Consider the following 16,087-nt stretch of genomic DNA (forward strand, 5'->3'; position numbering starts at 1 on the left):
ATTTTGATCTGTTGTTTGATACTGCAAACACATGTTAAATTTTGATTGTAGCATGATTGTAAATACAGTTAAGTATAAGCAAAGAGTAATTATGCATTGACATATATTTTTTTATTTAAACCAAAATCATCTCCCATTTCATGTAGACTTTAACATTCCTATAAACAGTAATTTGGCCACTTATTGATAAGGTGGAAAATAACTTTATGCTAGTGTTTGCAATGTGATGTTAGCAAGACTTCCTATTGAATCCCACTTCATGTATGTCTGTGCATATTCCATCAACAGGGAAAATTCAGGAAGAATTGCCATGAGTGTAATACTAGTAGTATTGTGGAGTTATTCTAAACTTCTATTTTGTACAGTCAGGGGACTTACTTAAATGAGTGATTTTTTAATCACTGATTCAAGTAACATTGTCTCCACAAATGTTGGAAGCAAGAGTTGTCTTTCTTTAATAATCACCTATTTAAGTTGTACAAATAAATCACTAGACTAAGTGATTTAATTTTATTGTATCTTTAAATATACAATACTAATGATCCAGGGACTAATTATGTTGCTAAAATTATCAGAACCAACATCTGTTGATATGATGACCAGGCATGTCTGGTGATGACCTTGTACTGAATCTGGGATAATGACATGAAAAATCACTGGTTTAAGTATCATACCTCATATTTCTTCCAAAAAATCACTTCTTTAAGTATTATTATTTTAATTACCCGAAATAATTTAAACACCCCCGAACAGTGAAATTTTGATCGCTAACAGTAAAATTTTATTACATAATCTGTAAGATGAAACCTTGAATTTTACAGGAAAAATACTCCCACTGCTGGGAAAAATCTGTTAAGAAAGTATCAGTGCATTATGTAAAGCCTTCATTATAGCATTTTTTCAACAAATATAGAATTTACAGATAAATGATTGCATCAAAGGCATAAACCTTGCTACTTAAAAGAAGCAAAAGGTTCATTTTTTTCAATTTTACTAATAATAAGATATAATCTAAACCTTTATGTTTAAAATTTTGGTAAAACTACGAAATCACAATGCATGACAAAATTTCGAATTTGCTACTTAAATAAGTGAATTTATAAATCACTTATTTCAGTAATTCACCTGACTGTTGTATGTTATTTTGTGTACATGGTGTACAAGGTGTGGCATGTACCTTTTGTTTTTCCACTTATCCAGATGAGATGTGAGAGGTTTGATATGGTTGGGATTGATCCTCCCGTGTGTTTATTAGCCTGTTCCAGTCAGGGAGATTGTCAGTCTTTGTCTTGATATATTTTAATGTTTTTGTTTTTAATTTAGGGGATTTGAAGTTGGTGACAGATCTTTCATAGTCTCTGTTAAATTTATTCCCAAATTTTCAGGCTCACAGTGATTTAGACCTAAACATATTGTATATTTTTGTTGCTCAAAGCATTATGATAATATTCTAGAAGTCTTATGGTTCTTGTCATTGGGTTGCTATCTCATTGACCTACACTCCATATTGTGTTTCATAGTTCATTTTATTTCAATAAATATAAAAAAAAAATTAAAAGTGACAGCAATTGTTAAACATGTTAAACATGGTAAAGAGTTTAAAATTCTAAACAACATAATTTGTATATAAAAGGAGTTTTTGGGGAGTTTAAGGGACAGTGTCTTTTGTACTTGAGTGATTAATAAGTGTTAGTGACAAATGAATGGCAGCTTTGGTAATACATTGTAGCTCAATCTGTTTAAGTTGGATTGTAAAATACATTTTAACTCTCATGACCATTATAGACCTAAATGCATGCAACAGGTAACCTTTTTATAAATTCACCAAATAAATCTGCTAAAATTGTCAGAATACAAATAAAAATAAGGAAATGTGAACAATAACAAGTCACCATACTGCCTTTAACAATGAGCAAAACCCATACAGTATAGTAAGCTATAAAGATTGAAATAAACAATTAATTTCCCCATAGGCGACAATGATAGCCTTTTTCGAGATACAGACTTTAGAAAGCTGATTTTTTTAACGAAACCTTGCTAGAATTTAAGAAAAGTTATTAGGACAGTATTTTTTGGTCCAAAAAATATAGGTTCGCGTTGCTTTTCTTAGCGTAATTTGTACTTATCTCCCATGCCTATCAATTTTGCACTTAAAAGTACGTGTCTCATCCTAGCGTTTAAAAGACATCTCAGTTCCGTTAGGGCTAAGGAAAATAATTTATTTGGCCTTTGGTATAGTGCAGAATGCACGAAGTCTCTAATTACAAAAAATAACGGGCGCACATATCAACCAATCAGGATTAGCTATACTCTTAATTCTGAATACCATGTTATGCTCATAAAATGGCTGCCCCCATAAAATCTAATGGTGTATTGTAACCTATACGCTATTTAATACTTTCTAGAATCATGCAATTCATAGTTCGTTAGATGCATAAATATATATGCCACACAAAAATCATCTTCAAAACGTTCTGGCATTACTCTCTGAATTTTCACAATTTTTTATCAGAGGTAACCCCAGTCAAAAAATGTGAAAAAAAAAATTCTGATTTTTTTAGTAAATGCGGGTACTGCTAAAAAGGGCCTGAAGATAATGTCCACTTTCTCCAATGATTCTTTATATGTCATCAAGTACTGATTATATTGATACCAAAACCGATCCAATATGTAACTACTACGGTGAATTTTGAACAACAGTTTTAAATGAAACCATTTTCGTATAAAAGTACATTTTTGAAAAAGACTATAGCATTTCAAAATGTGAAAAATGTGTAAATATTTGTGTTGAAACATCGAAAACTATTCGTTAACTACAAAATGTCATGCCTATTCTAATTTTTATAGTCTGCCATTCGAGTGAACATTTCAATGTTCGAAGGGGATCATTTCTGTACATTTTCACTGAATTTGGTAATTTCGATAACAGCACTTGGATCGAGATTGTCATGTTTAAAAATCGATTTGTATATCCAAACTCTAGACGTGTATGTGCTTTTTTCAAACAAATCGGCAGAAGTTCAGAAAATGACATATTCTCTCCACAGTAAGTCAAAAGTCGAACCCACCCTTGTTTCTAAGGTAAAACGCTATACAAATATGAAACAGACTATAGCTTAAAAACTAGTTAATCAATAATTCATTTGTCACCAAATAATACGGTTTCACATCAAATATCAAGTAAAATTACTGTTTATGACACTTTTTGAGCACTATGATAAAGAAATGTCGACGCTATATAGATTGAAATAAACAATTAATTTCCCCATAGGCGACAATGATAGCCTTTTTCGAGATACAGACTTTAGAAAGCTGATTATTTTAACGAAACCTTGCTAGAATTTAAGAAAAGTTATTAGGACAGTATTTTTTGGTCCAAAAAATATAGGTTCGCGTTGCTTTTCTTAGCGTAATTTGTACTTATCTCCCATGCCTATCAATTTTGCACTTAAAAATACGTGTCTCATCCTAGCGTTTAAAAGACATCTCAGTTCCGTTAGGGCTAAGGAAAATAATTTATTTGGCCTTTGGTATAATGCAGAATGCACGAAGTCTCTAATTACAAAAAATAACGGGCGCACATATCAACCAATCAGGATTAGCTATACTCTTAATTCTGAATACCATGTTATGCTCATAAAATGGCTGCCCCCATAAAATCTAATGGTGTATTGTAACCTATACGCTATTTAATACTTTCTAGAATCATGCAATTCATAGTTCGTTAGATGCATAAATATATATGCCACACAAAAATCATCTTCAAAACGTTCTGGCATTACTCTCTGAATTTTCACAATTTTTTATCAGAGGTAACCCCAGTCAAAAAATGTGAAAAAAAAAATTCTGATTTTTTTAGTAAATGCGGTACTGCTAAAAAGGGCCTGAAGATAATGTCCACTTTCTCCAATGATTCTTTATATGTCATCAAGTACTGATTATATTGATACCAAAACCGATCCAATATGTAACTACTACGGTGAATTTTGAACAACAGTTTTAAATGAAACCATTTTCGTATAAAAGTACATTTTTGAAAAAGACTATAGCATTTCAAAATGTGAAAAATGTGTAAATATTTGTGTTGAAACATCGAAAACTATTCGTTAACTACAAAATGTCATGCCTATTCTAATTTTTATAGTCTGCCATTCGAGTGAACATTTCAATGTTCGAAGGGGATCATTTCTGTACATTTTCACTGAATTTGGTAATTTCGATAACAGCACTTGGATCGAGATTGTCATGTTTAAAAATCGATTTGTACATCCAAACTCTAGACGTGTATGTGCTTTTTTCAAACAAATCGGCAGAAGTTCAGAAAATGACATATTCTCTCCACAGTAAGTCAAAAGTCGAACCCACCCTTGTTTCTAAGGTAAAACGCTATACAAATATGAAACAGACTATAGCTTAAAAACTAGTTAATCAATAATTCATTTGTCACCAAATAATACGGTTTCACATCAAATATCAAGTAAAATTACTGTTTATGACACTTTTTGAGCACTATGATAAAGAAATGTCGACGCTATATAGATTGAAATAAACAATTAATTTCCCCATAGGCGACAATGATAGCCTTTTTCGAGATACAGACTTTAGAAAGCTGATTATTTTAACGAAACCTTGCTAGAATTTAAGAAAAGTTATTAGGACAGTATTTTTTGGTCCAAAAAATATAGGTTCGCGTTGCTTTTCTTAGCGTAATTTGTACTTATCTCCCATGCCTATCAATTTTGCACTTAAAAATACGTGTCTCATCCTAGCGTTTAAAAGACATCTCAGTTCCGTTAGGGCTAAGGAAAATAATTTATTTGGCCTTTGGTATAATGCAGAATGCACGAAGTCTCTAATTACAAAAAATAACGGGCGCACATATCAACCAATCAGGATTAGCTATACTCTTAATTCTGAATACCATGTTATGCTCATAAAATGGCTGCCCCCATAAAATCTAATGGTGTATTGTAACCTATACGCTATTTAATACTTTCTAGAATCATGCAATTCATAGTTCGTTAGATGCATAAATATATATGCCACACAAAAATCATCTTCAAAACGTTCTGGCATTACTCTCTGAATTTTCACAATTTTTTATCAGAGGTAACCCCAGTCAAAAAATGTGAAAAAAAAAATTCTGATTTTTTTAGTAAATGCGGTACTGCTAAAAAGGGCCTGAAGATAATGTCCACTTTCTCCAATGATTCTTTATATGTCATCAAGTACTGATTATATTGATACCAAAACCGATCCAATATGTAACTACTACGGTGAATTTTGAACAACAGTTTTAAATGAAACCATTTTCGTATAAAAGTACATTTTTGAAAAAGACTATAGCATTTCAAAATGTGAAAAATGTGTAAATATTTGTGTTGAAACATCGAAAACTATTCGTTAACTACAAAATGTCATGCCTATTCTAATTTTTATAGTCTGCCATTCGAGTGAACATTTCAATGTTCGAAGGGGATCATTTCTGTACATTTTCACTGAATTTGGTAATTTCGATAACAGCACTTGGATCGAGATTGTCATGTTTAAAAATCGATTTGTATATCCAAACTCTAGACGTGTATGTGCTTTTTTCAAACAAATCGGCAGAAGTTCAGAAAATGACATATTCTCTCCACAGTAAGTCAAAAGTCGAACCCACCCTTGTTTCTAAGGTAAAACGCTATACAAATATGAAACAGACTATAGCTTAAAAACTAGTTAATCAATAATTCATTTGTCACCAAATAATACGGTTTCACATCAAATATCAAGTAAAATTACTGTTTATGACACTTTTTGAGCACTATGATAAAGAAATGTCGACGCTATATAGATTGAAATAAACAATTAATTTCCCCATAGGCGACAATGATAGCCTTTTTCGAGATACAGACTTTAGAAAGCTGATTATTTTAACGAAACCTTGCTAGAATTTAAGAAAAGTTATTAGGACAGTATTTTTTGGTCCAAAAAATATAGGTTCGCGTTGCTTTTCTTAGCGTAATTTGTATCATCCTAGCGTTTTAAAAGACATCTCAGTTCCGTTAGGGCTAAGGAAAATAATTTATTTGGCCTTTGGTATAATGCAGAATGCACGAAGTCTCTAATTACAAAAAATAACGGGCGCACATATCAACCAATCAGGATTAGCTATACTCTTATTCTGAATACCATGTTATGCTCATAAAATTGGCTGCCCCCATAAAATCTAATGGTGTATTGTAACCTATACGCTATTTAATACTTTCTAGAATCATGCAATTCATAGTTCGTTAGATGCATAAATATTATTGCCACACAAAAATCATCTTCAAAACGTTCTGGCATTACTCTCTGAAATTTCACAATTTTTTATCAGAGGTAACCCCAGTCAAAAAAATGTGAAAAAAAAAATTCTGATTTTTTTAGTAAATGCGGTACTGCTAAAAAGGGGCCTGAAGATAATGTCCACTTTCTCCAATGATTCTTTATATGTCATCAAGTACTGATTATATTGATACCAAAACCGATCCAATATGTAACTACTACGGTGAATTTTGGAACAACAGTTTTAAATGAAACCATTTTCGTATAAAAGTACATTTTTGAAAAAGACTATAGCATTTCAAAAATGTGAAAAATGTGTAAATATTTGTGTTGAAACATCGAATAACTATTCGTTAACTACAAAATGTCATGCCTATTCTAATTTTTATAGTCTGCCATTCGAGGTGAACATTTCAATGTTCGAAGGGGATCATTTCTGTACATTTTCACTGAATTTGGTAATTTCGATAACAGCACTTGGATCGAGATTGTCATGTTTAAAAATCGATTTGTATATCCAAACTCTAGACGTGTATGTGCTTTTTTCAAACAAATCGGCAGAAGTTCAGAAAATGACATATTCTCTCCACAGTAAGTCAAAAGTCGAACCCACCCTTGTTTCTAAGGTAAAACGCTATACAAATATGAAACAGACTATAGCTTAAAAACTAGTTAATCAATAATTCATTTGTCACCAAATAATACGGTTTCACATCAAATATCAAGTAAAATTACTGTTTATGACACTTTTTGAGCACTATGATAAAGAAATGTCGACGCTATATAGATTGAAATAAACAATTAATTTCCCCATAGGCGACAATGATAGCCTTTTTCGAGATACAGACTTTAGAAAGCTGATTATTTTAACGAAACCTTGCTAGAATTTAAGAAAAGTATATTAGGACAGTATTTTTTGGTCCAAAAAATATAGGTTCGCGTTGCTTTTCTTAGCGTAATTTGTACTTATCTCCCATGCCTATCAATTTTGCACTTAAAAATACGTGTCTCATCCTAGCGTTTAAAAGACATCTCAGTTCCGTTAGGGCTAAGGAAAATAATTTATTTGGCCTTTGGTATAATGCAGAATGCACGAAGTCTCTAATTACAAAAATAACGGGCGCACATATCAACCAATCAGGATTAGCTATACTCTTAATTCTGAATACCATGTTATGCTCATAAAATGGCTGCCCCCATAAAATCTAATTGGTGTATTGTAACCTATACGCTATTTAATACTTTCTAGAATCATGCAATTCATAGTTCGTTAGATGCATAAATATATATGCCCACACAAAAATCATCTTCAAAACGTTCTGGCATTACTCTCTGAATTTTCACAATTTTTTATCAGAGGTAACCCCAGTCAAAAAATGTGAAAAAAAAAATTCTGATTTTTTTAGTAAATGCGGGGTACTGCTAAAAAGGGCCTGAAGATAATGTCCACTTTCTCCAATGATTCTTTATATGTCATCAAGTACTGATTATATTGATACCAAAACCGATCCAATATGTAACTACTACGGTGAATTTTGAACAACAGTTTTAAATGAAACCATTTTCGTATAAAAGTACATTTTTGAAAAAGACTATAGCATTTCAAAATGTGAAAAAATGTGTAAATATTTGTGTTGAAACATCGAAAACTATTCGTTAACTACAAAATGTCATGCCTATTCTAATTTTTATAGTCTGCCATTCGAGTGAACATTTCAATGTTCGAAGGGGATCATTTCTGTACATTTTCACTGAATTTGGTAATTTCGATAACAGCACTTGGATCGAGATTGTCATGTTTAAAAATCGATTTGTATATCCAAACTCTAGACGTGTTATGTGCTTTTTTCAAACAAATCGGCAGAAGTTCAGAAAATGACATATTCTCTCCACAGTAAGTCAAAAGTCGAACCCACCCTTGTTTCTAAGGTAAAACGCTATACAAATATGAAACAGACTATAGCTTAAAAACTAGTTAATCAATAATTCATTTGTCACCAAATAATACGGTTTCACATCAAATATCAAGTAAAATTACTGTTTATGACACTTTTTGAGCACTATGATAAAGAAATGTCGACGCTATATAGATTGAAATAAACAATTAATTTCCCCATAGGCGACAATGATAGCCTTTTTCGAGATACAGACTTTAGAAAGCTGATTATTTTAACGAAACCTTGCTAGAATTTAAGAAAAGTTATTAGGACAGTATTTTTTGGTCCAAAAAATATAGGTTCGCGTTGCTTTTCTTAGCGTAATTTGTACTTATCTCCCATGCCTATCAATTTTGCACTTAAAAATACGTGTCTCATCCTAGCGTTTAAAAGACATCTCAGTTCCGTTAGGGCTAGGAAAATAATTTATTTGGCCTTTGGTATAATGCAGAATGCACGAAGTCTCTAATTACAAAAAATAACGGGCGCACATATCAACCAATCAGGATTAGCTATACTCTTAATTCTGGAATACCATGTTATGCTCATAAAATGGCTGCCCCCATAAAATCTAATGGTGTATTGTAACCTATACGCTATTTAATACTTTCTAGAATCATGCAATTCATAGTTCGTTAGATGCATAAATATATATGCCACACAAAAATCATCTTCAAAACGTTCTGGCATTACTCTCTGAATTTTCACAATTTTTTATCAGAGGTAACCCCAGTCAAAAAATGTGAAAAAAAAAATTCTGATTTTTTTAGTAAATGCGGGGGTACTGCTAAAAAGGGCCTGAAGATAATGTCCACTTTCTCCAATGATTCTTTATATGTCATCAAGTACTGATTATATTGATACCAAAACCGATCCAATATGTAACTACTACGGTGAATTTTGAACAACAGTTTTAAATGAAACCATTTTCGTATAAAAGTACATTTTTGAAAAAGACTATAGCATTTCAAAATGTGAAATATGTGTAAATATTTGTGTTGAAACATCGAAAACTATTCGTTAACTACAAAATGTCATGCCTATTCTAATTTTTATAGTCTGCCATTCGATGTGAACATTTCAATGTTCGAAGGGGATCATTTCTGTACATTTTCACTGAATTTGGTAATTTCGATAACAGCACTTGGATCGAGATTGTCATGTTTTAAAAATCGATTTGTATATCCAAACTCTAGACGTGTATGTGCTTTTTCAAACAAATCGGCAGAAGTTCAGAAAATGACATATTCTCTCCACAGTAAGTCAAAAGTCGGAACCCACCCTTGTTTCTAAGGTAAAACGCTATACAAATATGAAACAGACTATAGCTTAAAAACTAGTTAATCAATAATTCATTTGTCACCAAATAATACGGTTTCACATCAAATATCAAGTAAAATTACTGTTTATGACACTTTTTGAGCACTATGATAAAGAAATGTCGACAGCTATAATAGATTGAAATAAACAATTAATTTCCCCATAGGCGACAATGATAGCCTTTTTCGAGATACAGACTTTAGAAAGCTGATTATTTTAACGAAACCTTGCTAGAATTTAAGAAAAGTTATTAGGACAGTATTTTTTGGTCCAAAAAATATAGGTTCGCGTTGCTTTTCTTAGCGTAATTTGTACTTATCTCCCATGCCTATCAATTTTGCACTTAAAAATACGTGTCTCATCCTAGCGTTTAAAAGACATCTCAGTTCCGTTAGGGCTAAGGAAAATAATTTATTTGGCCTTTGGTATAATGCAGAATGCACGAAGTCTCTAATTACAAAAAAATAACGGGCGCACATATCAACCAATCAGGATTAGCTATACTCTTAATTCTGAATACCAAGTTATGCTCATAAAATGGCTGCCCCCATAAAATCTAATGGTGTATTGTAACCTATACTCTATTTAATACTTTCTAGAATCATGCAATTCATAGTTCGTTAGATGCATAAATATATATGCCACACAAAAATCATCTTCAAAACGTTCTGGCATTACTCTCTGAATTTTCACAATTTTTTATCAGAGGTAACCCCAGTCAAAAAATGTGAAAAAAAAAATTCTGATTTTTTTAGTAAATGCGGTACTGCTAAAAAGGGCCTGAAGATAATGTCCACTTTCTCCAATGATTCTTTATATGTCATCAAGTACTGATTATATTGATACCAAAACCGATCCAATATGTAACTACTACGGTGAATTTGAACAACAGTTTTAAATGAAACCATTTTCGTATAAAGTACATTTTTGAAAAAGACTATAGCATTTCAAAATGTGAAAAATGTGTAAATATTTGTGTTGAAACATCGAAAACTATTCGTTAACTACAAAATGTCATGCCTATTCTAATTTATTATAGTCTGCCATTCGAAGTGAACATTTCAATGTTCGAAGGGGATCATTTCTGTACATTTTCACTGAATTTGGTAATTTCGATAACAGCACTTGGATCGAGATTGTCATGTTTAAAAATCGATTTGTATATCCAAACTCTAGACGTGTATGTGCTTTTTTCAAACAAATCGGCAGAAGTTCAGAAAATGACATATTCTCTCCACAGTAAGTCAAAAGTCGAACCCACCCTTGTTTCTAAGGTAAAACGCTATACAAATATGAAACAGACTATAGCTTAAAAACTAGTTAATCAATAATTCATTTGTCACCAAATAATACGGTTTCACATCAAATATCAAGTAAAATTACTGTTTATGACACTTTTTGAGCACTATGATAAAGAAATGTCGACGCTATATAGATTGAAATAAACAATTAATTTCCCCATAGGCGACAATGATAGCCTTTTTCGAGATACAGACTTTAGAAAGCTGATTATTTAACGAAACCTTGCTAGAATTTAAGAAAAGTTATTAGGACAGTATTTTTTTGGTCCAAAAAATATAGGTTCGCGTTGCTTTTTCTTAGCGTAATTTGTACTTATCTCCCATGCCTATCAATTTTGCACTTAAAAATACGTGTCTCATCCTAGCGTTTAAAAGACATCTCAGTTCCGTTAGGGCTAAGGAAAATAATTTATTTGGCCTTTGGTATAATGCAGAATGCACGAAGTCTCTAATTACAAAAATAACGGGCGCACATATCAACCAATCAGGATTAGCTATACTCTTAATTCTGAATACCATGTTATGCTCATAAAATGGCTGCCCCCATAAAATCTAATGGTGTATTGTAACCTATACGCTATTTAATACTTTCTAGAATCATGCAATTCATAGTTCGTTAGATGCATAAAATATATATGCCACACAAAAATCATCTTCAAAACGTTCTGGCATTACTCTCTGAATTTTCACAATTTTTTATCAGAGGTAACCCAGTCAAAAAATGTGAAAAAAAAAATTCTGATTTTTTTTAGTAAATGCGGGGGTACTGCTAAAAAGGGCCTGAAGATAATGTCCACTTTCTCCAATGATTCTTTATATGTCATCAAGTACTGATTATATTGATACCAAAACCGATCCAATATGTAACTACTACGGTGAATTTTGAACAACAGTTTTAAATGAAACCATTTTCGTATAAAAGTACATTTTGAAAAAGACTATAGCATTTCAAAATGTGAAAAATGTGTAAATATTTGTGTTGAAACATCGAAAACTATTCGTTAACTACAAAATGTCATGCCTATTCTAATTTTTATAGTCTGCCATTCGAGTGAACATTTCAATGTTCGAAGGGGATCATTTCTGTACATTTTCACTGAATTTGGTAATTTCGATAACAGCACTTGGATCGAGATTGTCATGTTTAAAAATCGATTTGTGATATCCAAACTCTAGACGTGTATGTGCTTTTTTTCAAACAAATCGGCAGAAGTACAGAAAATGACATATTCTCTCCACAGTAAGTCAAAAGTCGAACCCACCCTTGTTTCTAAGGTAAAACGCTATACAAATATGAAACAGACTATAGCTTAAAAACTAGTTAATCAATAATTCATTTGTCACCAAATATTACGGTTTCACATCAAATATCAAGTAAAATTACTGTTTATGGACACTTTTTGAGCACTATGATAAAGAAATTGTCGACGCTATATAGATTGAAATAAACAATTAATTTCCCCATAGGCGACAATGATAGCCTTTTTCGAGATACAGACTTTAGAAAGCTGATTATTTTAACGTAAACCTTGCTAGAATTAAGAAAGTTATTAGGACAGTATTTTTTGGTCCAAAAAATATACGGTTCGCGTTGCTTTTCTTAGCGTAATTTGTACTTATCTCCCATGCCTATCAATTTGCACTTAAAAATACGTGTCTCATCCTAGCGTTTAAAAGACATCTCAGTTCCGTTAGGGCTAAGGAAAATATTTATTTGGCCTTTGGTATAATGCAGAATGCACGAAGACTCTAATTACAAAAAATAACGGGCGCACATATCAACCAATCAGGATTAGCTATACTCTTAATTCTGAATACCATGTTATGCTCATAAAATGGCTGCCCCCATAAAATCTAATGGTGTATTGTAACCTATACGCTATTTAATACTTTCTAGAATCATGCAATTTCATAGTTCGTTAGATGCATAAATATATATGCCACACAAAAAATCATCTTCAAAACGTTCTGGCATTACTCTCTGAATTTTCACAATTTTTTATCAGAGGTAACCCCAGTCAAAAAATGTGAAAAAAAAAATTCTGATTTTTTTAGTAAATGCGGTACTGCTAAAAAGGGCCTGAAGATAATGTCCACTTTCTCCAATGATTCTTTATATGTCATCAAGTACTGATTATATTGATACCAAAACCGATCCAATATGTAAACTACTACGGTGAATTTTGAACAACAGTTTTAAATGAAACCATTTTCGTATAAAAGTACATTTTTGAAAAAAGACTATAGCATTTCAAAATGTGAAAATGTGTAAATATTTGTGTTGAAACATCGAAAACTATTCGTTAACTACAAAATGTCATGCCTATTCTAATTTTTATAGTCTGCCATTCGAGTGAACATTTCAATGTTCGAAGGGGATCATTTCTGTACATTTTCACTGAATTTGGTAATTTCGATAACAGCACTTGGATCGAGATTGTCATGTTTAAAAATCGATTTTGTATATCCAAACTCTAGACGTGTATGTGCTTTTTTCAAACAAATCGCAGAAGTTCAGAAATGACATATTCTCTCCACAGTAAGTCAAAAGTCGAACCCACCCTTGTTTCTAAGGTAAAACGCTATACAAATATGAAACAGACTATAGCTTAAAAACTAGTTAATCAATAATTCATTTTGTCACCAAATAATACGGGTTTCACATCAAAATATCAAGTAAAATTACTGTTTATGACACTTTTTGAGCACTATGATAAAGAAATGTCGACGCTATATAGATTGAAATAAAACAATTAATTTCCCGCATAGGCGACAATGATAGCCTTTTTCGAGATACAGACTTTAGAAAGCTGATTATTTTAACGAAACCTTGCTAGAAATTAAGAAAAGTTTATTAGGACAGTATTTTTTGGTCCAAAAAATATAGGTTCGCGTTGCTTTTCTTAGCGTAATTTGTACTTATCTCCCATGCCTATCAATTTTGCACTTAAAAATACGTGTCTCATCCTAGCGTTTAAAAGACATCTCAGTTCCGTTAGGGCTAAGGAAAATAATTTATTTGGCCTTTGGTATAATGCAGAATGCACGAAGTCTCTAATTACAAAAAATAACGGGCGCACATATCAACCAATCAGGATTAGCTATACTCTTAATTCTGAATACCATGTTATGCTCATAAAATGGCTGCCCCCATAAAATCTAATGGTGTATTGTAACCTATACGCTATTTAATACTTTCTAGAATCATGCAATTCATAGTTCGTTAGATGCATAAATATATATGCCACACAAAAATCATCTTCAAAACGTTCTGGCATTACTCTCTGAATTTTCACAATTTTTTATCAGAGGTAACCCCAGTCAAAAAATGTGAAAAAAAAAATTCTGATTTTTTTTAGTAAATGCGGGTACTGCTAAAAAGGGCCTGAAGATAATGTCCACTTTCTCCAATTGATTCTTTATATGTCATCAAGTACTGATTATATTGATACCAAAACCGATCCAATATGTAACTACTACGGTGAATTTTGAACAACAGTTTTAAATGAAACCATTTTCGTATAAAAGTACATTTTTGAAAAAGACTATAGCATTTCAAAATGTGAAAAATGTGTAATAATTTGTGTTGAAACATCGAAAACTATTCGTTAACTACAAAATGTCATGCCTATTCTAATTTTTATAGTCTGCCATTCGAAGTGAACATTTCAATGTTCGAAGGGGATCATTTCTGTACATTTTCACTGAATTTGGTAATTTCGATAACAGCACTTGGATCGAGATTGTCATGTTTAAAAATCGATTTGTATATCCAAACTCTAGACGTGTATGTGCTTTTTCAAACAAATCGGCAGAAGTTCAGAAAATGACATATTCTCTCCACAGTAAGTCAAAAGTCGAACCCACCCTTGTTTCTAAGGTAAAACGCTATACAAATATGAAACAGACTATAGCTTAAAAACTAGTTAATCAATAATTCATTTGTCACCAAATAATACGGTTTTCACATCAAATATCAAGTAAAATTACTGTTTATGACACTTTTTGAGCACTATGATAAAGAAATGTCGACGCTATATAGATTGAAATAAACAATTAATTTCCCCATAGGCGACAATGATAGCCTTTTTCGAGATACAGACTTTAGAAAGCTGATTATTTTAACGAAACCTTGCTAGAATTTAAGAAAGTTATTAGGAACAGTATTTTTTGGTCCAAAAAATATAGGTTCGCGTTGCTTTTCTTAGCGTAATTTGTACTTATCTCCATGCCTATCAATTTTGCACTTAAAAATACGTGTCTCATCCTAGCGTTTAAAAGACATCTCAGTTCCGTTTAGGGCTAAGGAAAATAATTTATTTGGCCTTTGGTATAATGCAGAATGCACGAAGTCTCTAATTACAAAAAAATAACGGGCAGCACATATCAACCAATCAGGATTAGCTATACTCTTAATTCTGAATACCATGTTATGCTCATAAAATGGCTGCCCCCATAAAATCTAATGGTGTATTGTAAACCTGATACACTATTTAATACTTTCTAGAATCATGCAATTCATAGTTCGTTAGATGCATAAATATATATGCCACACAAAAATCATCTTCAAAACGTTTCTGGCATTACTCTCTGAATTTTCACAATTTTTTATCAGAGGTAACCCCAGTCAAAAAATGTTGAAAAAAAAAATTCTGATTTTTTTAGTAAATGCGGTACTGCTAAAAAGGGCCTGAAGATAATGTCCACTTTCTCCAATGATTCTTTATATGTCATCCAATTACTGATTATATAGATACCAAAACCGATCCAATATGTAACTACTACGGTGAATTTTGAACAACAGTTTTAAATGAAACCATTTTCGTATAAAAGTACATTTTGAAAAAGACTATAGCATTTCAAAATGTGAAAAATGTGTAAATATTTGTGTTGAAACATCGAAAACTATTCGTTAACTACAAAATGTCATGCCTATTCTAATTTTTATAGTCTGCCATTCGAGTGAACATTTCAATGTTCGAAGGGGATCATTTCTGTACATTTTCACTGAATTTGGTAATTTCGATAACAGCACTTGGATCGAGATTGTCATGTTTAAAAATCGATTTGTATATCCAAACTCTAGACGTGTATGTGCTTTTTTCAAACAAATCGGCAGAAGTTCAGAAAATGACATATTCTCTCCACAGTAAGTCAAAAGTCGAACCCACCCTTGTTTCTAAGGTAAAACGCTATACAAATATGAAACAGACTATAGCT

At 31.8% G+C, this 16,087-nt stretch overlaps 1 protein-coding gene across 3 annotated transcripts in view; it reads right to left on the minus strand.

Annotated features, from left to right (window-relative positions):
* LOC127700556 (cystathionine beta-synthase-like) overlaps positions 1-16,087 on the minus strand; it is an 80,423-nt gene that overhangs the window by 33,578 nt on the left and 30,758 nt on the right. The window lies entirely within an intron of this gene.

Source organism: Mytilus californianus, unplaced genomic scaffold, assembly GCF_021869535.1.
Source record: "Mytilus californianus isolate M0D057914Y unplaced genomic scaffold, xbMytCali1.0.p SCAF_5, whole genome shotgun sequence".
Lineage (NCBI taxonomy): Eukaryota > Metazoa > Mollusca > Bivalvia > Mytilida > Mytilidae > Mytilus > Mytilus californianus.